A 24,104-nucleotide genomic window follows, 5' to 3' on the forward strand; every position below is an offset into this window, starting at 1 on the left:
CCCTCATCTGCAATATAAGGAGGCTGGATGAGATGACCTTTAAGGCTCTGGATCTATGTTCCAATAATCTGATTTGAAATTTCCATTCCTTCTTTAATAATGTTTAGTGAATAACTACCAATTTTTGAATTATACTTCCAAGCAGGCTCAGTAACTATGACTGAGAATATGGCTGAAAAGAAGTTTAGACCTGTTTTTGTCAAGTACTTTAAAAACGAGGAATATTATTCATGGCAGGAGTCCTTAACAACAATAAATCTTTGTCTAATGTGCCTTGACAACACAGGTACCGTTGGGTATTATTCTAGGCAAGTTCCTTTACTGACTCATTGAATGAATCTTACCTCCCACATAATAACTTTGCAGAACTAAAACGCACATTTCAATTTACAGTGGTGGGACAAATTTTACTTTGAAATATCACTTCAAATATCCAGTTAGAAATCCAAAATATTTTCTCACTTACTGAGTTTTGAAATGATTCACTAAACAAACACTAAATTTCTGCCTTTCCAATTGCTCCTTCCCATCCTCTGAATAGAAACATACAAAATCTCAAAGCTGGAAGGGACTTAAGAAATCATCTACACCAACTTGTGTCTTGACAGTGTGGAAATTTATTTTGATTTGGGGACCCTACCTTCAGGCTGAGATTAGAAAGCCTTAGGCCCTCAGGGTCTCTCCCCATCCTCCTCAGCTTCAGCTGAGTGAAAGAGCCCCATGGGCTATACAAGACGCCAGGTCAGGGGGGGGGGGGAAGGAAGCCCCCAGCTCTCTCCGACCTGAGCGGAGCTATCTGAAAGATAGCCTGTGCTGAGGCACGTGAAGTGGGAGTGCACCCCCCCCCCCAAAACCAGCCATTAGCTTGGTCTGTGGGGGTGAAGGAAGCCCAAGATTTGAGTGGAGAGAAGAAAAGGTATATATAGACCTGGGAGTTAGACAGGAAAAAAAGAAGGAGCTAGGACGGACTAGATAGAGAGACAAGATTAAGGAGAGGAGCTGACTAGAGGAGGACGGACTAGATAGGCTGACTAGAGGGGAGCTCAGACAAGGACGGAGGAGATTTTGGTTCGGAGAAGGAGAGACAGGGCTGACAAGGTTACAGGCCTTATTACAAACCAGGGAAAGTGTAACGTGCCCTGAGGCCGGAGGTGGCTATGGCCCTTATTGTATTCAAGAAGTTTGAACTGCAGCAGGTGGGAAAGAGACCACAGGAAGGCAGTCAGGTTGTACATTTTATTTTTGTGTATTCTTAATTTTCAATAGTATCTCATAAATAAACTCTGCTTTGATTATTTAGTTTAAGAGGCTTCTTAATCTTTAGATTATCAATAGCGGAGCAGTGTGGTGGAAGTCAGATAGCCAAATAGTCAAAAGTCCCCAGATTAGTCCTCCAGTCAGCTTTAGCCCCCCAAAATTAGGCTAGTCAGTAAAAATATTTTTACATTTGAATGGCGACCACAAAGGGACTTAAGGCCCAATTATAATTTTTCTAAACTTATCATTTTTCATATAATCATAATTTTTCATAAATCTAATTATATATAATTTTCCCAGGTTAGTTATAGTTATGAATAATTAATTTTTTGTACAACAGAAACACTTTTTACATCATTTTCAGACAAATGGTCATCCACTCTATGCATGAAGACTTCCTGTTGCCTTCTGAAGCACCCCGTCTCATATTGGGTCACCTATGATGGATCCCAAATTTAAGAGAGAGAAAAAAATTGGGGATATACTTTGCCTCACTGTGCTCTATCACCATGAGACCCACTCCATAGTACTGTGTTCCATTTTGGGTACCACATTTTGGGAAATATCAGGATGTCAGATGGAAACTAGGATAGTGAAAGACCTCATGATCATGCCAAATGAGGATCAGATGAAAGCATGGGGAATGTTTAGCCTAGAAAAGAGAAGATTTGGGGGTAAAGGGAACATACTAGCTATTATCTGAAAGGCTACTGCATGGAAGAGTGATTAGACTTGTTCTACTTGGCTCCAGAACATAGAACCCTACAATGAGTTCTTGCTTCTAGATGAGTCAAATGAGTAAAAGTTGCAAAGAAGTGACTGAGGCTTGACATCAAGAAAGCTTCCTAATAATGAGAACTATCCAAAGGTGAAAAAGGTTTCCTCAGAGGTTCCAGGATCCCTTTCACTTGAAGTCTCCAAGCAAACAGTGGAGGGTCATTTGTCAGGTATATAGTAGAGGGCATTCCTGTTCAGATGGGTGTCAGACTCAGTAGCTTCTAAGGTCTCTTCTGACTTTGAGATCTGTGACCTGAAACCTCTCTGCAATGACCACCCTTTGCACTTGGTATAGCTCTTGATGGCCAAGAAGAATGACTGTGATTTGCCTTTCATGTGAACACTCTTCAGATATTTCAAGTCAACTATTGTTTTTCCATAAGTCTTTAGGCTAAACGTTCCCAGTTGCTTCACCTAGTTCTAATGTGGCATGATCTCTGGTCACAATATCTTAATGTCTTTCTAATAGACAAGGTTCCATTTGCTAAGGTCCATTCTAAAACAGGATGCCTAAACTTGTGTTGTTGGTCCTTCATTCTTGAAGAGGACCAATGACCTCAGGAGGGTGATGTGCTGACTTGCAAGTGAATTAGATTTAAGTGAGGCAAAGCTGTGCAAAGTCATCAGCCCCACTGTCTCCTCCAGAATCACTGGAGTCCAGTGGCAAGATGTAGGTCAGGACAACTGGCTATGACTTCAGATGTGGTGGGAGACCTTGACCTTTTTAAGTTAAGGTCTTTCCCAAGTCTCATTTTGTCTGAGGCAACACCCATTCAGTAGTTAAAGAGTAGGTAAGAAGTTTGATAGGGAAGGAGCTAAACTGTTGAGTATAAACTAAGGGTTACCTTGAGGCTTATAAGTATCCAGAATGCAAGAAAATTGTCTTCATTTTGTTTGCCTGGGAAAGACTGTGGGTTTACTGCATCCTAGTGTCCCCTCCATGCAGTAATTCTATCATCTATAATTCTATAATCTTTAAGGTGCCTATCAGCACTAAATCCTAAAATCCACTTTGGGCTCCTGGCGTTTTCTCTGGCTGTTCCTCATGCCTGGAACATCTTTCTCCTCCAGTTCGACTAATGGCTTTCCTGGTTTCCTTTAAGTCTTAACTAAAATCCCACCGTCTACAGGAAGCTTTCTTTAAACCCTCTTGATTCCAGTGCTTTCCCTATTTTAATTATTTCCTTGTTGTTTGATCCTTTCAATCATGTCCAACTCTTCATGACCTCATTTGGGGTTTTCTTGGTAAATATACTGGAGTGGTTTACTGTTTCACTCTCCAGCTTATTTTACAGATGAGGAAACTGAGGCAAACAGGGTTAAGTCACTTGCCCAGGGTCACACAGCTAGTAAGTATCTGGGGCCAGATTTGAACTCAGGAAGATGAGTCTTCCTGACTCCAGGCCTGGTGCTCTATGCACTATGGCACCAGCTAGCTGCCTTAAATCTAGTGCTTTCCTTCTTTTAATTGTTTCCTATTCACCTTGCATTTAGCTTGCATTGTATATATTTGTAAAATGCTGTTTCTTATTAGATTGTAAGCTCCATTTTTTTGGTCTTTTTTTTTTGGTATTCCCAGCATTTAGCATAGTGCTTGGCATATAGAAGGCATTTAATAAATGTTCGCTGAATCAGTGAATGAATCTTATCATGAATCATAAGTCTAGAGTTAGGCAGCTATATAACACAGTGGGCAAGTTCAGGAAGTGCTGAATTCAAATCCTGCCTCAGATGCTTAGCTATATGACCTTGGGCAAGTCACTTAATACTCTTCAGCCTCAGCTTCCTCATCTATAAAACAGGGGAAATAATAACATGTACCTGTTGCTGTGAGGATAGGATGAGATGATATGTGTACAGTATTTTGCAAACTTTAAAGTGCTAGATAAATTATAGCTATTATCATAATCGCCATAATTATTATGTAAGAACAACAGCAATAACATCATCATCGACCTCAGAGGCCATTTAGGTCAATTGCCACAACTGTGATGATTACTATGGCAATTATTGACTAAGAAGGGACTTCAGAGGCCACATTTTATAGATGAAGAAACTGAGACCCAGAGAGGGAAATGACTGGCGAAAGGTCATGATATTGGAGGATCATTAGATTTAGAAGTGGACAGTTTAGTAAAGGCCATTTATTCCCACCACTTATTTTATAGATCAAGACACTGAAGCTCAGAGAGGCAAAGTGATTTACCTAGGGCTACACACCTAGTAATCATTAGGAGGCTAAAATTGATTGTAATTAGACTGTAAACTCCCTGAAGGCAGGGTCTGTCTTTTGTCTCTTTTTGTATCCCCACAGTACCTGGCCCACATCAGGCACTTAATGTTTACTGAATTGAATTGATTATAGTCCAGTGGCCTGGCTACATAGGAAAAACTGGTAAGATGCCAGATAAACCTAGAATTCCATGATTCCCCAGAAGAAAAAAAGATACATGGATATAGAATATGGAACTTTAAGGTGGCATTTACAAGAAACTTGGAAAAGATTTGGGAGGAGAAATAAGTTTGCTCTCCCTAGAGAAAGGGTCACTAGCTATGTGACCTGGGGCAAGTCACTTAAACCCTATTTGCCTCAGTTTCCTCATCTGTAAAATGAGCTGGAGAAGGAAATGGTAAACCACTTCAGTGTATGTGCTAAGAAAATCCCAAATGAGGTCATAAAGAGTTGGACATGACTGAAAAGACTGAACAACAAGGAAATAATTGCATGTTCTGCAAACAGATTGGGAGGACTTGAGTTCAAATGTGACCTCAGACACAAGCCGTGTGACCCTGGGCAAGCCACTTAACCCCAACTGCCTTAAACATCTGGGGCCATCTCCAATCATCCTGATCTATATCTTAACACTGGACCCAAATGACTCTGGAAGAGAGAGTGAGGTGAGGTTAGTGACCTTGTATAGCCCTCCCTCGCTTCAATCTAATTCACCATAAGTCATGATATCACCTCCTGAGATCATGGTCCTTTTCCAGAATGAAAGACAACAACAACAGGTAAATACTATCCATTTCAAAGATACACGCTCCCACCACTTTTTAAAATAACATTTTAAAAGAAGTTATGAATTTTTGAGATCACTGTTTTTCATATATTTTTTAATTTTCCTCAGGGAAAACAGGGCTGAATTTTTAACAGCATTTCAAGGGAAGCAAAAGGTTAGCTGATGAGGTGCCATTTGGTTCAGCAAAGCAGATTGTAAGAAATGTGATTATGACTACAATTAACAAGGGTGTAGTCTAAAAAGTGAACAGAAAACCCAGCCCTCCTAAAGCGGATGTAAAGTGATGTGGGAGGGAGTATTAGGACAATTGCCAGAGTACAAATCTTGGGAAATCTGGCCACTTGAACATTCTCATTTACTTTCTGTGTTAAATTAAACTTATATTTGAAGGCCTAAGGGCCTAAGGAGGAGGGCTCTACTCTCACATATTGTTCTCTGATCACACATGCACATACACCAACATTTCAAAATTAATCTTTGTGCACAGATGAAGCCAAGAGGGGCAGAGTCCAGGAGAAGAACTGAAGTTCTAAACCCTATAGAAAAACAAAACATACCAACACAACCTGAAGCTCACCCAGCAGGCGAGCCTAGCATGCTGAAATGTCTTGTGAGTACTGGAAACCCAATCTTCTGAACCAAAAGCTTATTTAAGTTTTTTAAATTGTTATTTTTATGCTATTAACTTTAGTGGTGTGGTAAAATCTATGGACTTCTCAGAAAAAGGTTTTTAAATCTATCCAACAACATATATAGGATTCAATTACACTGAAACACATTTATGAAAAAAAAATTTTTGTTTTTGTTTTTTTTTAGTGAGGCAATTGGGGTTAAGTGACTTGCCCAGGGACACACAGCTAGTGTCAAGTGTCTGAGGCTGGATTTGAACTCAGTTACTCCTGACTCCAGGGCCGGTTCTCTATCCACTGCTCCACCTAGCTGCCCCGAAAAAATTTTTTTTTAAAGTTCATGGACCCCATGTAACCATAGAGACCTCTAGCCTGCCCTCAACACTACTGAGAGTTTAAGTTACTACTGGTTATGGTTGTTGTCCTTCATTCTGGAAGAAGATCAAAGTGACATCAACATGTTGGGGTCAAGGTACGGTGTGTCCAACTATGGCTGAACAGACCAATATGACCTTGGATGGCTCTTCTACAGGTCAAGCACAAATAATCCCTGAGAACATTTGTGGTGGATGTGTCTCTAAATTTGCACATCTCACTAATACGAAGGGGATTGGCCAGCAGGGAGTTGATTCCCAAGGTAATGAGATGGTAAAATAATTTTACGCTTCCTCCAATTAGTCCAAGTAACCAGACCCAGACAAACTAGATCTATAGGTAGTGAAAGAATTTGAAGATACAATGGCTGAGACCCTGTCAGTGATATCTGAAAGATCATGAAAATGGAAAAGGTGCCACAAGATTGAGTTAGGTTGAGCTGTTGTTTGTCTGTTCCCTAAGAGGACCAATGCATCAAGGTGATGTCATGACTTGTAGTGAGCTGGATTTAAGTGAGGGAGGTCACCAACCTTACTCTTTCCTACAGAGCCATCTGGGTTCAGTGGTTTTATATATAAAACCACTGAATATCACATATATAACATATACCACATATATCAGGACAACTGGAGATGGCCCTGGATGTTTAAGGCAATTGGAGTTAAGTGACTTGACTAATCTCTGAGGTGAGATTTGAACTCAGGTCCTCTAACTCCAGGGCCAGTGCTCTATCCACTGTGCTACCTAGCCGCCCCCAAATGGATTAGGTAGAACAAATGTCCCAACTTTCTTTTCTTTCTTTCTTTTTTGTAAATAGTATTTTATTTTTTCCAATTACATGTAAAGATAATTTTCTACATTCATTTTGAAAATTTTTTCTTCCTCTCCTCTCTCCTTTCCTTCTCCCCTTCCCAAAATAGCAAGCAATGAAATATAGGTTATACATCTATAATCACGTTAAACAGATTTCCAAAATGTCCCAACTTTCAAAATAAGAGAAGAGACCAGAGAGTATAAAAACTATAAGCCAGGGAGCTTAACTTTAGTTCCTGGGAAAATTCTAGAGTAAATCATTAAAGAGATGATTGATGAACATCCAGAAAGGGATGCAGTGATTACTAAGAGCCAACTAGCTTCATAAAGGTCATGCCAAACAAACCTCATTTCCTTCATTGAAATGGCTACTAAAATGGGAAAGGCTACAGATTTATTTTACCTAGAATTTCAGCAAGGCTTTGGATAAAGTATCTCATGTTATTCTCATTGAAAAGCTAGTTGTATGTGAACTAGATGACAATAGAATTAAAAGGATTCAGAACTGTTTGGATAGCCAGACTCAAAGACTAATCATTAATTTTTAAATGTCACCATAACTAGAAACCTTTTAGTAAGAGTATACCACGGTCCTGTGCTGGACTCTATGCTCTTACATTTTTATTAGTGGCTTGGATAAAGGCAATGATGGCACAATAATCCAATATGAAGATGACCCTCAGCTGGGGGGTATGGCAAACAAAACGGAGGGCAGACTTTGGAACCAAAATGATAATATCAGGCTAGCACACTGAGTTGAATTTAGAAAGAGAAATTTTAATAGGGATAAATATAAAGTCTTACACTTAGGCGCACACACACACACACACACACAAATCAGCTTCACAGGTGAAAATAGCATTTTTTTTAATGAACTGTAAGCTCAATATGAGTTAGTGGGGTGATGTGGCAATGAGAAAATAGGCACACACTGGTATACTCCTAGGTCTATAACCCTAAGAGATAAAAGAAAGAGGAACAGGACCCATTTGTATAAACATATTGATAGCAGTTCTTTTTGGTGTGATAAATTAACAACTCTAATCAATGCAACAGCCAACTATGACTCAAGAGGACATGATGAATAATGCTACTTACCTCCTCCCAAGTAGGTAATGGACTAAATTTGTACAGATGAAATAGGAGGAAGAAAGAGTGAAAGTCTCTATATCCAATGCAAGAAAATAATTGAGAAACTCATTAAGCAGGCCAGCAAAGGGTGGAGAAAGGAGACGAGTTTAATAACTCGGTAGGCACAATCCCCAGTTATCCATTTAAGGGATTTCCTTAGACCCTTCTCTTCCTGTTTCCCCCACCAGTGGATCTTTATACTTAATGTATTCCCAGCTCTGACTCCTATTTTCTCTGCTCAAGTTTCCAAGGTGACATGGAAGCAACTTTGGGATTTTAAAGGCTACGTGAGCCAGCCTGGCACATTTTCTGGTAAACCCTTCAAAGCTGAAAGGCTATGACCATGAGGCAGTAAGTCTGTTATCCATGGCTAAGCCTGAGTATAAACTCAAAAGTATATAAAGAAGGTGGGGCAGCAGGTTATGAACTATTTTGGAGGCTACAATTTATGCAACTCTTTACTAAGGCAGGGAAGGACTGCAATCTGCACTGGTGAAAGAGATACTTAGGAGGCTGACGTTGTGATTCACTCAAAGTACCAAAGGTTAATCCTGAAGTTTTTGTTGACTTTTCTTTTTTTGATCTCACTGATCAAGTGGTCCTGGAGTTAGGAAGACCTGAATTAAAATCTCACCCCAGATACTTACCAGCTATGTGATCCTGGGCAAGTCATTTAACCTTAATTGCCTTAAACATCCAGGGTCATGTCCAGTTGTCCTGATCTATATCTTGTCACTGGACCCAGATGGCTCTGGAGGAAAGAGTGAGGTTGGTGACCTTCCACAGCCCTTCCTCACTTAAATCCAATTCACTGCAAGTCATAACAACACCTCACAAAGTCATGGGCCTCTTCGAGAATTGAAGGACAAACATCAACATCAACAACAACATTTAAACCTAATATAATTGAGATTATGTATTTTGAGATGCCTGGGAGTCTATATAGTCAGTCTTAGCCTGAAGAAAGCCTTTCTAGATATGTTCAACTCCTTGGGAATTAAGCTAATATAGAAAATCTGGCTGGGTTCTAAAGGAACTACTGGACATGGCATAGTCCACCTGGGTTACGAAGCTCCCACTGGGTCCTCTGTTAGGAGGCTGGATTAAAAAGCACATAGGAGGGGCAGCTAGGTGGCGCAGTGGATAGAGAACCAGCCCTGGAGTCAAGAGTACCTGAGTTCAAATCCGGCCTCAGACACTTAACACTTACTAGCTGTGTGACCTTGGGTAAGTCACTTAACCCCAATTACCTCACCAAAAAACAAAAAACACATAGGAATCATTCCATATGTTTTGAGGTATTCTTTTTTTCAAGTATTTTTTTAAAAATTCACGTCCCTTTTGCTAACATCCACTCTACTGAACAAATTTCTAAAAAAAGACAAAAACAAAAAATTATGTCAATCCACAGGAGGCCTAGTCCAACAAAACAAATCTGCACATTTGCTGTTTGAAAATGTATTTTTCTTTCTTCATTTTAAGTTCATCATCTCTGTCAGGAGATAAGTGGCATGTTTCATCTTTATTCTTTTGGACTTCTTGTCTTTCACTCAATCAGTTAGCATTCTACAGTATTTCTGAGTTGTCTTTCTCTATAACTTTATCACTATACAAATTGTTCCTCTAGTTCTACTCAGTTCTCTGCAACAGTTCAAAGAGGGTTTCCCAGTTCCCTCTGAAATGGTTTCTTTCATAATTTCTTATGACACACTAATATTCCATTATTATACACCATAATTTGTTTAGTCATTCCTCAGCAGGCAGTATTCCCTTAATTGATCATTTTTGACTATCACCAAAAGAGCTGCTATAAATATTTTGTACACAGATTCTTGTCTTTGGAGGGGAAGTATAGCCCTTGTAGTCACATCACTGGGTCAACAGGTATGTGTAGTTTTAGTCTGGTAATTTTCTGACCATGGTTCCAAATTGCTCTTCAGAATGGCTGGACGAATCTATAACTCCACCAATCTTCTTTTTCATAGCCCCTCCATCATTTGTTAGTTTCCTCTTTGATCATCTTGGCCAATCTGATAGATATGAGGTGAGACCTCAAAGATACTTTAATTTGTATTTTTCTGAGCTGGAAGTGATTTAGAACATTTTTTAATATAATGGTTGATATCCTGGATTTCCTCCTTTAAAAACTGCCAGTTCATATCCTTTGATCATTCATCTATTGGAAGCAGCTGGTGGCACAGTGTTAGAATGCTAGGCCTGGAGGCAGGAAGACTTGAGTTCAAATCTGGACTCATTACCCATGTGAGGCTGAACAAGTCATTTAAACTCTGACTCAGTTTGCTCATTTGTAAAATTAGAATAATAATTATGCTTACTGGACAGGGTTATAAGGATCAGATAAGATAACAATTGTAAAGCACTTAGCAAATAGCAAGGGTTAAATAAATATTAGCTAGTATTATAATCATATCTATTGGGGAATAGTGTTTAGTCTTATAAATTTGAATTAGTTCCTTCTATATCTTGGATACGAGACCTTTATCAGAGAAACGTTTCACAAAGTTTTTTTTCCAGTCACCCATTTTCCTTCTAATTTTGATTATACCAGATTTGTTTATGAAGAATTTTAAGAAAATTTATGTAATAAGAACTGTCCATTTTTGCGTGTGATCTTATGATTTGTTTAGTCATAAACTCTTCCTCTCTTCATAAATCTGAAAGATAATTTCTTCCTTGGCGTGACATTTTATATTGAAGTCTCAAATCCATCTGGAGCTTAGCTTGGTGTATAGTGTAAGGTATTGGCCTAAACCTAATTTCTGTCTGACTGTTGTCCAGTTTCCCCTGCAGCTTTGGCAAGAAAGGTGTCCTTCCCCCTCCCCACCGAAGTATATTTCATACAGGGTCTCCACAACTGGTTTTAGAGACCAGGAAAATTTTAACGAGGAGCAGAAATTTTAGTAAAAGAATTGCCAACTTTACAACTATCTCTTGATTTTATCTGCCTTTTTTCTTATGGTTTTACCTGAAGCCTCCACAAAATCCTATTCTGATGCCCCATCATGGCACGGACATGACCCTGTCTTCTCAAAGTCTGTGTCAGTGGATTGTAACGTCTAGTAGGTTACAGCATGCTAGAAAGGCTTGAAATATGGTTACAGCCCAATCCAAATCCATTTCCCAAAGACCAGCCTAACTATGGAGAGGCATAACACCATTGCAATATCATTGCAAAGCATGAAGCAAAGAAAAATTTAAAAATGGCCGTGGTCCTGTGCACTTCCCTTCTCTTTGCCTTAAATCTACTGGAGAAGGAAATGGCAAACCACTCCAGTACCTCTGATAGCTTCATGGGATCATGAAGAGTGGGATTTGACTGAACAACAGAACAACAAAGACTAAAGACAAATCATTTAACCTCTGACTGCTTTGGTGTCCTCATCTATAAAATGGGAATAATATCACCTGCCTGATGGGGTTGTAGTGAGTATCAAATGAGATAATAACTGTAACGTGCTTAGCATAGTACCTGCACATAGTAAGCACTATATAAATGTTAGCTATTATTATTATTCTTATTCATTAGAGCTGACCCCACACTTGGCTATGCTTGTCTGGGTATGTTTAATTGAACTTCACACGGAGTTTGCTCTCTGACTATAGCAATGCAAGAATGTAGTACTGGGGCAGCTAGATGGCTCAGTGGATAGAGCATGGGCCCTGGAATCAGGAGTACCTGAGTTCAAATCTGGCCTCAGACACTTAACACTTACTAGCTGTGTGACCCTGGGCAAGTCACTTAACCCCAATTGCCTCACTAAAAAAAAAAAAAAGTAGTACCCTCAAACACCATGTGTTAGTAGAAAAACATGTCATCTCAAAGAAGACTGTTTAGCCTTTCTAGTTGGCCAATATCTTCACAGGGAGGACTAATACGTAACTCCCTTTAATTGCTTTATTGTCTGGCATTGTATGACCTTGAGAAAATCAAAAAACTTCTGTGGGTCTCAGTTTTTTTATCTGTAAAATGAAAGCATTACACCAGACAATTTCTAAGATTCCTTTCAGCTCTAAAGCTATGATCCTATGGTATGTCTACCCAAATAGGAGCAATTGCCCCTAAAAAAACCCAAACTGGTACAAATGCAGATTATACCATGACAATCATAAAAGGGCACCCTGAAATGCCAGGTAAAACATCCAAAGACTTCTCTCAAAGCATAAATTATGAAATATTTAAAGAGTTTGGAAGGAAAAAAAATTGGTCAAAAAACAATGCCTAGGGGCAGCTAGATGGTGCAGTGGATAGAGCACCAGCCCTGGATTCAGGAGGACCTGAGTTCAAATTCAGCCTCAGACACTTGACACTTACTAGCTGTGTGACCCTAGGCAAGTCACTTAACCCCAACTGACTCAGAAAAAAAACAAACAAAACAAACAATGCCTACTAAGTTGTACTAAGTTCAGCATTACACACATGAACAAGCTGTAAATACATACTAGATGAAAATGATGATTTATACTTTTAGTGGATCCACAAATTCATGGGTATGTGTACCTCCTCCCCCCCCCCCAATTTGGTATGCCTTCTCTTTTTGTGAAATTTTTGTCCATCTCTTTCCATCAGTCTTCTATAGAAGAACCATCCAATGTGCTAGAGGACTTGGTCAGTTTTTAAAAATCTTTTTTGAATGACAGTGCTCCAGTTGGGCTGTGGATCTTATCCTTCACTCTTGGCCTTCCTCCACATAAGTTCTTGATGCTATCTTTTGTGTACTTTAATGGTGTCATGTCGGAAATATGCTAGTAACTACTTGCATGGGGCAGCTAGGTGGCGCAGTGGATAAAGCACCAGCCCTGGATTCAGGAGGACCTGAGTTCAAATCTGACCTCAGACACTTGACACTTACTAGCTGTGTAACCCTGGGCAAGTCACTTAACCCTCATTGCCCTGCAAAAAAACAAAAAAACAAAAAACCTACTTGTACCCATCTAGAATCTCTACATTTAGGTCACCTGAAGTTTCAAGGGGCCCAAGATCATAGTACCATATGACTTTCAGGGATTTAAGAAAAAACACTAGAAGGATACTGATGTTATTTAAAAGATGGCCTTTGTTGTTGTTGTTAGCAAGTAACCTGGGATCAGTGAAAGTGCTTTGTGATTTTCTAAATGCTATGCAGTCTATTATCCAATTCTTTTGTTTGTTTGTTTGTTTGTTTGTTTGTTTTCAGGGAAATGATGGTTAAGTGACTTGCCCAGGGTCACACAGCTAGTAAGTATCAAGTGTCTGAGACCAGATTTGAACTCAGGTCCTCCTGAATCCAGGGATGGTGCTTTATCCACTGCGCCATCTAACTGCCCTCTCCTATTCAATTCTTGACCCAGTTCAAAGATCATTTTTAGCAACTGCCCAAGATATACTCACTGTAGTACTAATAAGCTGTCCCATCCATGGAAATGCTTCCCTGCGACTTTTTCAATGAATCTCCCTTTCAAGTTTTCTACTTAAAGTGAATCAGTTTTGACAACTCCCCCTCCCAATTTATTCTCCTTCCCCTGCTCTTACATGAGATCTTGCATAACAGTGGGGCACCCACACACTGAATCATTAATGGAAATGGTTCTATGGTTTTACCCATTTTTTTAACCTAGTACATTTCAAGCTAGTTTAGCAGCTGTTTTCTATTTTCAGTGAGTCAGATATTTTTTTGGTGACCTTTCAGGTTCTGAGTGTGGGAACCATAAGGATCCCAAGGGCAGACAGTGATGGTTTTTAGGAATATGGCATGGACCTTGGCATCTCAGTAACCTAAAAATAATTTGAGACAGGATGCGGGTGATGTTGATAGTCAGGGAGAAGGTTTTCTGAGTACTCCAAAACAAAATGTTAAGGAAATGCTACCTTTCTTGGTGTTTTATATCTGGGCACAAGGGTACAGTGAAAAGGGGAACAGAAGACCTGGGTTTATGCCTAGAAAAATAATGATAATAAATAATAGTTATTTTTATTACTGATGCAACTGTTTTCATGCAGATCTTGGTTTAGTTCCACAAACAGTGTCTCATCATTTGTCATAGCAATGTTATTAGATAAGTAGGAAGAAAGGATGATTATCTCTGTGTACACACTGGGAAATTGAGTCACAATTACACCACATGACTTGTAAAAGGTTATCTATATAATCAACAGTGGCGCTGGTGATAGAACCCAGGTCAAATGACTTCTGGTCTGGGTCATTTTCCCAGGATCTATTGGATGAAGCTATATTTCCCCTTAATAAGAACATATTAGTAAACTCTCTTTGCTCCAAAAGTGCTTTTAATTCTGATCTAGACAACATAAGAATTAAAGAAGTAGAGTTTCCAGTTTATTAGTGAAATACAACTAATAAAATAAAATATTAATAAAAGAGCATCAAAATTAGGTGATTGCATAATGGTTTCAAAAGTTGGTTCAATGATACACTGAATAATTGTTAATGCATTTTTGTCAGACTAGACACTGATACTTTGATGGATTTGTGATTTCACTGGTGTGGATACTCCATTGATAGAGGCAAATTATAATAATGATTGCTGTTGATGTTGAGTTGTTTTCAATTGTGTCCAACTCTTCATGACACTAGTTGGGGTTTTCTTGGCAAAGATACTGGAGTGGTTTGCCATTTCCTTCTCCAGCTCATTTTAGATAAGAAAACTGAGGCAAATAGGTTTAAGTGACTTGCCCAAGGTCATATGTCTAAAGCTGGATTTGAACTCAGGAAGATGAGTCTTCCTGATTCTAGGCACAGTGCTCTATCCCCTGTGCTACTTAGCAATAATGATATGAATTATAATGAAAGTAATTCACTTTTATCCAGCAGTTTAAGGTTTGTAAAGTGCTTTACAGAACTCATTTGTTCCTTGCAAGCATCCCCTGAGGGGGTTTCATCCCCTGAGGGGGGTTCCATCTATTATTTTCTGTATTTTTTCAGACGAGGAAATTGAGGCTCAGAAACATGGGCTGGGTCACACAGTTAAGAGGCTGAGGTGGGATTTGAAATGAAGTTGTCCCAGCCTCATCTGTGGGACACTTTTTGTTTTTTATTTACTATACCACACTGATTCCCGATGACAATACCTCCCTTCTTTCCAAACCTAGGTGCTTCTTGCCTCTATCTTTTCATACATTCTTTTTAGTTTCATCTATATGACTCTTCATGGCTTTTAGATGTGTTTGTCTCATGCAATAACTTGAGATTTATTTTCTTAGCTATTTTTAAAAAGCAGATTATTATTTTGGAGGCAGTGAGGTGGTACAGTAGATAGAGCACTAGGATTAGAATCAGGAAGACTCATCTTCACAAGTCCAAATCTTGCCTCAGACACTAGCTGTATGATACTGGGGAAGTCACTTAATCCTGTTTGCCTTAGTTCTTCATCTGTAAAAAATGAGCTGCAGGAGGAAATGACAAACCACTCCAGTATCTCTGCCAAGGAAGTCCCCAAATGGGGTAATAAAGAGTTCGACACAATTAAAAATGGCTGAACAGGGGGCAGCTAGATGGCACAGTGGATAAAGCACCGGCCCTGGATTCAGGAGTACCTGAGTTCCAATCTGGCCTCAGACACTTGACACTTACTAGCTGTGTGACCCTAGGCAAGTCACTTAACCCCCATTGCCCCGCAAAAAAAGAAAAAAACCAAAAAACAACAAAAAAACCACTTTGGTTATGGGCTAGCTAGGTGGTGCAGTGGATAGAGCACCGGCCCTGGAGTCAGGAGGACCTGAGTTCAAATCCATCCTCAGACACTTAACACTTACTAGCTGTGTGACCCTGGGCAAGTCACTTAACCCCAATTGCCTCACTAAAAAAACAAAAACAAAACAAAACAAAATAAAACAAAAAAATGGCTGAACAACACTTAAGTGACTTGCCCAGGGTCACACAGCTAGTAAGTGTCAAGTGTCTGAGGACAGATTTGAATGCAGGTGCTCCTGAATCCAGGGCCGCTGCTTTATCCACTGTGCCACCTAGCTTCGCCACCCCAGCCATCAACCTACATGTGGATCAAACAAGTTAAACCTGACCTCAACAAAGCTGAAAACTGATCTAATAAGCTATCTAAAGATAAGATATCTAAAATAGATATCTTATCTATTTTACCTCCAGGTATGCAGTCATGGAGCATAAAGATGCTGGGTCCTACTTAGTTGAAATCTTTCACTGAGTAACAATAGCAATATACACAGAGTAGAAAAAAGAAGGTAACAGAGCCTCTGGGAAAGCTATTAGCTACAACAGCATTTAGATCTCAATTACTCTAATTTTCACCATTGAAACTAATAAGGCTATTCAGCAATAGTGGCACTGTTAATCATTTTTAATGCAGCAACACACTTTGGTTCTGAAAAGGAAAAATCCAGGTGGTGTACAGTGTAATACTGGTGACAGATCCCTGAATGGTCTGCTTTGGGACTTGTATGAAGTATATAGAACCAAACAGCGTGTGTTAAATGAAATCAATGAGCCTTTTAGATTCCCCTAACCAAAGGGTGACCTTGAACACGGATAATTAAATGTGTTACACAGAAAGCACATAACCATTTGTAAAAGCAAATTCTAATAATCAAAGAAGAAAAAAATCTGATTTTAAGCCACTACCAGGTTGGCAATTAGTTCAGATGATATGAACTATACCTATATAAAGCAATCTTTATAGAGTGTTCATCATCATCATTCTTTCCTTAGCTTCATTTGATTTGTTTCCTTAGCTTTATTTAATATATGAAAAGTGCTTTATTGAGTTCTTGAGATGAATTAATTGGTTTTTTAAACAATCTTTTGTTTTTACATCACCTGGGTTTTCCCTTTTATCCTTTCTCTTTCCCAACCTCCCAAAGAACCAACTTTTCTAACAATTTTTTTTAAGAAAGAAAGAGGAGGAAAAAAATTCAGTAAAAACCATTTGTACATTGAAAAATCTGATGTGAAGTGGAATGATTCACACTTTTAATCCCTAACCTCTGCAAAGAAGAGGAGGGAGGTGTTTTTTCTTATCTCTTCCCTGGAGCCAAATTTGTTTTTTATGATTTCGTAACACTTGGTTTCTTCCATTTTGTGGTCATTCTTTCTATTTACATTGCTGTAGGTGCATTTGTTGTTTTCCCGGCTCTGATTCCTTCACTTGGTATCAGTTCATATAAATATTCTTTATATTCATTGTGGTCTCTATTTCTTGCAGCAAAGTACATTAAATTCCTGCAGCACAGTAAGCTTAGTCATTCCCCAGTCTTTAACCATCTCTTTTAATTCCAGTTCTTTGATATCACAAAAAAGTGCTAATATAAGTATTTTGGTGAATAATGAACCTTTGTTTTGACCAATTACCTTCTTGGGTTATACACCTCGAAATGTAATCTCTGGTTCAAAGAGTATGGACATTTTAGTCACTTTCATTCACCTGATTCCATATTGTTTTCCAGAATGGTTGTACCAATTCACAGCTCCAACAATTAATTAATTGTTAAAAAAAATAATAAAAAAGGCATGTATTTCCCCTGTGGGGGTTCACATTCAAAGAGTAAGGTGATCAGCCTTTTTCCTTTCTTTCTTAGTAATGATAGTAAAAATAATAATAATTATTATCATTATAATAATGAGAGATCACATTTATATGATGCTTTAACATTTGCAAAGTGTTTTACAAACAACATTTTATTTTTGCAACAACCCTGGGAAGTAGACACTACTATTCTTTTCATTATACAGATGAAGAAACTGATGCAGATAGGTTAAGTGATTTGCCAGTGGTCTCAAAGAGAGTAAGTTTCTGAGGTCAGATCTGAATTTCAGGTCCAGCACTCTATCCACTGTACCACCTACAGAGTTGTATGCAGGAATGATACTAGGGTCCCAGAAGAATTTGGGGGCAATTGTATTCTGATTGTAGGGAAGGAATCCATTTCTTTTCTTTAATATTAATATCATTAGCAGCCTGAGCTGTCAGTAATGTCTAATAATCTAATACCTAACAGTTCAAGAAATCCACTCTACTGGCTCACGTGGTGGTCAGATGAAACAATACAAGGACACTCTCAAGGTCTTTTTTTTTTTTTTGTGGGGCAATGGGGGTTAAGTGACTTGCCCAGGGTCACACAGCTAGTAAGTGTCAAGTGTCTGAGGCCAGATTTGAACTCAGGTACTCCTGAATCCAGGGTCGGTGCTTTATCCACTGCACCACCTAGCTGCCTCCTCAAGGTCTTTCTGAAGAACTTTGAAATTGATTGTGTGACATGGGAGACACTGACACAGGACCACCCAGCATGGCATGGCCACATCAAAGAAGGTGCTGTGCTCTATAAGCAAAGCAGAATTGCAGTAGCTCAAAAGAAACATGAGTTGGACAAATTCAGACATATCTCCGCTTGAAATGTTCATATGAACTATTTGTCCCAACCTGCGGTAGAACCTTCCAAGCTCATATTGGTCTGAGCAGCCACAGTTGGACACTGTTAATTTGACCCCAACATAGTGATGTCATTTTAGTCCTTTTTGAGAATGAAGGACAACCACCAACTGACCTAATAAGGTAATCATAACATAATAAAATAATAATAGTTAAACTTTATAGATTGCCTTATTGTTTGAAAAGCACTTTACATATTTTATCTCTTTTGACAATTTTAATTATTAGGTCATCACTGACTTGACCTTAAGCCAACTGATAGCCCAGTTAGACAATACTGGGAGATGTTAGATACATGTTTCTCTTCCTCCCTCATTTTGTTGATATGGCATGAAAAAAGGTGCTAGGCAGAAGTCTGAGACAACAAGGCAATGAGCATTTATTAAGCACTTACTGTGTGCCCACCAACGTGCTAAGCACTGGGGATACAAATGCAGATAAAAAGAATGATAGTCTTTGACATCACAGGAAGTATATAATAACATACAAGAGACAGACGAAAGCCAGGGTGGGTTTGGGTGGGGGGGGATGTTGAAGTGACCCAGTGTGGGCATAGTGTGAATTCCAGAAAGTCAGAAGCACAGCTGAGAGGGGAAATTAGGCTGCCTGGCCCTTTCTTGAAATGACAGCACCAGGAATAACTCACTAGTGAAGGAAGGGGGCTTACATGGCTTACATTGCTCCAAAAGCACAATTCTCAAACTAGAGTTTAGTCTCCTGTGTTAAGAACCAAGTAATGGGGGCAGCTAGGTGGTGCAGTGGATAGAGCACTGGCCCTGAAGTCAGGAGGACCTGAGTTCAAATCTGGCCTTAGACACTTAACATATACTAGCTGTATGACCCTGGGCAAGTCACTTAACTCCCAATTGCCTCACCAAAAAAAAAAAAAAAAAAAGAACCAAGTAATGAAAATAGGGAAAGAACTTCCAGCAGGGGCCTTGACATCATATGTTAGTAACAGCAACAGCTGCTAGTATTTCTATAATACCTCCTGTGTGGCAGGCACTGTGCTAAGTGCTTAACAAATATCTCATTTGATCCTCACTAAAACCCTGGGAGGTAGGTGCTTTTATTTTTTATTTTTTGGTAGGTGCTATTATTATCCCCATTTTATAGTTGAGGAAACTGAGGCTAAGTGATTTGCCCAAAGTCATATGGCTAGTAAGAGTATAAAGGGGATTTGAACCCAGGTCTTCTTGACTCCAGGTCGAGTGCTGTATGCGTCACACCACTTACCTGCCTTGAAATGAGAAAGTTTCCCCAAACGTTCCAGGGTGGTTATGGCTCTGATATATAGCACACAATAACCACAATTCAAAAATCACTTGATGTTAAAGATAATTTGATAACAATGTTTTCAACTCAATTCAATAAACATTTATTGTGCACCTACTATGTGGTAGGCATTACGCTAGGTACTCAGTATACAAAGCCAAAAATGAAATCATTCCTCACCTGAAAGAATTGACATTTTCTCCCCAAAATTCCTTGTTTTTTAAAAAAATTTTTCTTTCAAAGGAACCAATATCTTTCCAATCTCCCAAGTTCTTGACTTTGGCATTCTCCCAGACTTCTAAGTCCTCCTCACATCCAATCAACTGCCAATTCTTGCTGTTTCTACCTCTACAGCCTCTCCGGCATCTGACCCTTTCCATTCACTCACAACAGCTACCAACTGGGTTCAGGCCCTCATCACCTCTTCCAGACTACTGCAGAAGCTTTATAATTGGTCTCCCTTTCTTCAAACTCTCACCTCTCCAGTCCACCCTCCACTCTGCTTCCAAAGTCATTTTCCTTAATTACAGATCTGACCATGTGACTCCTTCAACATCTGTGGCTTCCTATTGCCTCTAAGATACAACAGAAACTCCCATGTTTAGCATTTGAAGTCCTTCACAACTTGGTCCCAACATATCTTTCTTACTGGATATCCCACCTGCTTGGAATAAATTTTTCCCCTACCTCAACCTCAAAGAATACCTTTCCTTCTTTAAGACACATCTCAAGTACCTGATTCCTCCAATGGCTAATGTCCTCCCTTGTCGAGCCACCTCATACTTAACTATTTTGTTTATATTAGTATTTATTCACTTTATATTAATATTATATGTATACATACATGTATATATTTATATATATTTATATGTATACATACATTTATATATAAACTTGTTTTAAGTTCCTTGAGAATGAGGATAATTTCATTTATTGTACTTGCATCTCTTCTGCAAGAACCTGGAACATGGTAGGCACTTAATGAATGCCTATTGATTTATTAGTAAACATTTACATATACTTGTGTAGATGCTTACATATGTGTGCATATATATATGTATATATATATCATTTATTTAATTTTGGGGGACATGTCAAGGATGGACCCATGATTTAATTGAAATTCTGGTGAAGGAACTCCTATCCATGCAGTCTGGCAATGTTGTGGCCCGAGACATTAGAAGAATTGTCCAGGATCACAAAGCAAGGAAGCATTAGAGGCCAGCAGGTTGGGATCAAACCCAGTTCTTGATTCTAAAGTCAATTCTCAATCCACTATGCCATGTTACCTTTCATATAAATAGTATACTGAGAAAATTTTAGGGTGGGGTGAAAGTTCTAAAAATAGGGGGTATATGGGAGGACTTCTTATAGGAGGCGGTACTTGAATTGTGTCTAGAAGGAAAGTAGGGTTCTATAATGAAGAAAGGAGGAAAGAGGACATTTCAGACACGAAGGATAGCACAAGGACAGAAGATGTAAGTCATGTAGGGTGAATAGCAAATCAGTAAGTCTAGCAGGAACATAGAGATGATGGTGGTGGTGGTGATGATGAGAGCAGTTAGTACTTATATAGTATTTGAAGGTCTTCAAAACACTTTACAAATATCTCATCTGATCCCCACAACAAATCTGGGGAGGTAGTTGCTATTTTTTCCCATTTTACAGATGAAGAGACCAAGACAGAGATCAAAAGATTTGTCCAGTGTCACACAGTGTCAGGTCTTCCTGACTCCAAGTCTAGCACTCTATCCACACCATTTAGCTACTTGTAGTATATGAGAGGAAGTATTATAAAAATAACTTGGATAAATACATTGGGATGGAATTGTGAGTGGATTTAAATACCAGCAAAGGAGTGTGTATATTAACATATAGGTATTAAGAAGTCACTCTTGAGGGGCAGCTAAATGATGCAGTGGATAAAGCACCAGTCCTGGATTCAGGAGGACCTGAGTTCAAATCTGGACTCAAGACATTTGACACTTACTAGCTGTGTGACCCTGGCAAGTCACTTAACCCTCATTACCCTGCAAAAAAAAAAGAAAAGAAAAAAGAAAAAAAAAGAAGTCACTCAAGCAAGAGAATGACATGATCAGACTTGTGTTTTAGGAAAAACATTTTTGTAGTTGTATGGGTGATGGATTGGAGAGAGGAGAGCCTAGAGACAAGGGAATCAATCAGGAAGCTATTTTCATAATTCAGGGGGAAGGTGATAAAGGGCTGAACTAAAAAGTTGTCCACTTGAGTGGAAAGAAGGGGACAGATACAAGAGATGCTATAATCAATGACTTAGTTATTGATTAAATATTAAGTCAGTGGCTGAGGGAGAGCAAAGCCAAAGGTGATACTGAGATATTGAACCTAAATAACTAAAAACATAGTGCTACTCTCTACCAAAATGGACATTAGGAAGAAACAGATATTTGAAACCAGGATAATGAGTAATTCTTTGGACGTGTTTTGTTTGCAGCAACTTTTGGGACATCCAGGTGGAGATACTCAGCATGTAGTTAGTTGTTGGTGCTCAAATATCACTCAGGAGAGAGATGAGATCTTGATATGTATATTTTTGAGTAATGTGCAAAGAAATTGAACCTATGAAAGCTTATGAGATTTCTATGAGAGAGTAAAGAAAGAGCCCAAATTAGATCACTGTGGTATACCCTCATATGAGGGTACAACATAGATGATGATGTTGATCCAGCAAAGAGGACTTCTTTTTTAATAAGCATTTTTATTTATAGTTTCGAGTTCTAAATTTTATCCCTTTTTCCCTCCCTCCCCTCTCCCCTTCTTGAGGCAGTAAAAAATCATATATGGGTTATACATGTATGATTATATAAAACAATACCGTATTTGTCATCTTGTACAAGAAAACTTGATTAAAAGAGAAAAAAATGAAAGAAAGTGAAAAATAGCATGCTTCAGTCTGTTTCATCAATATCAATTCTTTCTTTGGAGGTGGATAATATGTTTCATCAATAGTCCTTTGGGATTGTCTTGGTTCAGATCACTTCACTATACATCATTTCATACATGTTCTTCCAGGCCTTTCTGAAGTCATCCTACTTGTCATTTCTTTCTTTTCTTTTCTTTTTTATTTTTTAGTGAGGCAATTGGGGTTAAGTGACTTGCTCAGGGTCACACAGCTAGTAAGTATCAAGTGTCTGAGGCTGGATTTGAACTCAGGTCCTTCTGACTCCAGGGCCAGTGCTCTATCCACTGCATCACCTAGCTGCCCCCTGCTTATCATTTCTTATAGCACAATAATATTCCATCACCATCATATACCACAGTTTGTTTAGCTATTCCCCAATTGATGGGCATTCCTTTGATTTCCAATTCTTAGTCATCACAAAAAGAGCTGCTATAAATATTTTTGTACAAATAGGTCTTTTTCACTTTTGGGGGATGTCTTTGGGATATAAATTTAGCAGTGGTATTGCTGGATCAAAGTATGCACAGTTCTATAGCCCTTTGGGCATAGTTCCAAATTGCTCTCCAGAATGGTTTTATCTTTTCACAACTCCACCAATGTAGAGTGTCCGAGCTTTCCTACATCCCCTCCAACATCCAATATTTTCTGTTTTTGTTATATTCAGCAAAGAGGACTTCTAAAGACCGCTCAGAAAAGTCAAAAGGGAGTTCAGTCATGACAACCTTGAGAGAAGAGAGTTTTTAGGAGGAAGAAGAGGTAGACAGTGGCAAATGGCAGAGAGAGGTCAAAAAGGATGAGAAAGGCTACTGGGTTTAGTAATTCTAAGCTCTTTGATAACTTTGGGGAGATCAGTTTCAGTTGAGTGATGGGGTTAGAAGTCAAATTACAAGAGATTGAAAAATGAATAGAAGGTGAGGAAATAAACAATGAATATAGACAGTTTTTCCTATGGATTTAGCAATAAAGGAAGGAGATATATAGGACAAGAAATGGCAGTTTCGAGTGAAAGTTTTGTGTAATGATGTGGGCTATCTGGGCATGTTTGTAAGTAGCAGAGAAGGAACTAATGGAAAAAGGAGAGATTGGAGATCATAAATGTTAAGCGGATGATAAACAGGGCAAGTTCATGGAATAAACAAAAGGGAATGATCAAGGGCACAGGTAGAAGACTTGGCCTTAGAAAGAAGAAAGACTATCTCTTCTTCAGAGGATAGAGGAAAAGGGGAGAGGAGTGAGGATGATCTTGAAAGGAATTGAGATATAGAACTGGGGAGAATGAACTCTTGACAGAGATGGCTTCCATTTTGTTGGCAAAGTAATAAGTGAGATTCCATGCTTACAAGAAAGTAGGAGGGAATGGTGTAGGTGGCTTGAAAAAAAGAAGAGAAGGTTTGGAACAGGTACTGTGAGGTATGTAACAGGGAGTTAATAAGGGATGGGTAAAATAATTGTTGTGCAGGATTAAGGAACCCA

General features: G+C 38.9%; 1 protein-coding gene across 1 annotated transcript in view; it reads right to left on the reverse strand.

Annotated features, from left to right (window-relative positions):
- CPQ (carboxypeptidase Q) overlaps nt 1-24,104 on the reverse strand; it is a 628,024-nt gene that overhangs the window by 39,529 nt on the left and 564,391 nt on the right. The window lies entirely within an intron of this gene.

This window comes from Dromiciops gliroides, chromosome 1 (assembly GCF_019393635.1).
Source record: "Dromiciops gliroides isolate mDroGli1 chromosome 1, mDroGli1.pri, whole genome shotgun sequence".
NCBI classification, from domain to species: domain Eukaryota; kingdom Metazoa; phylum Chordata; class Mammalia; order Microbiotheria; family Microbiotheriidae; genus Dromiciops; species Dromiciops gliroides.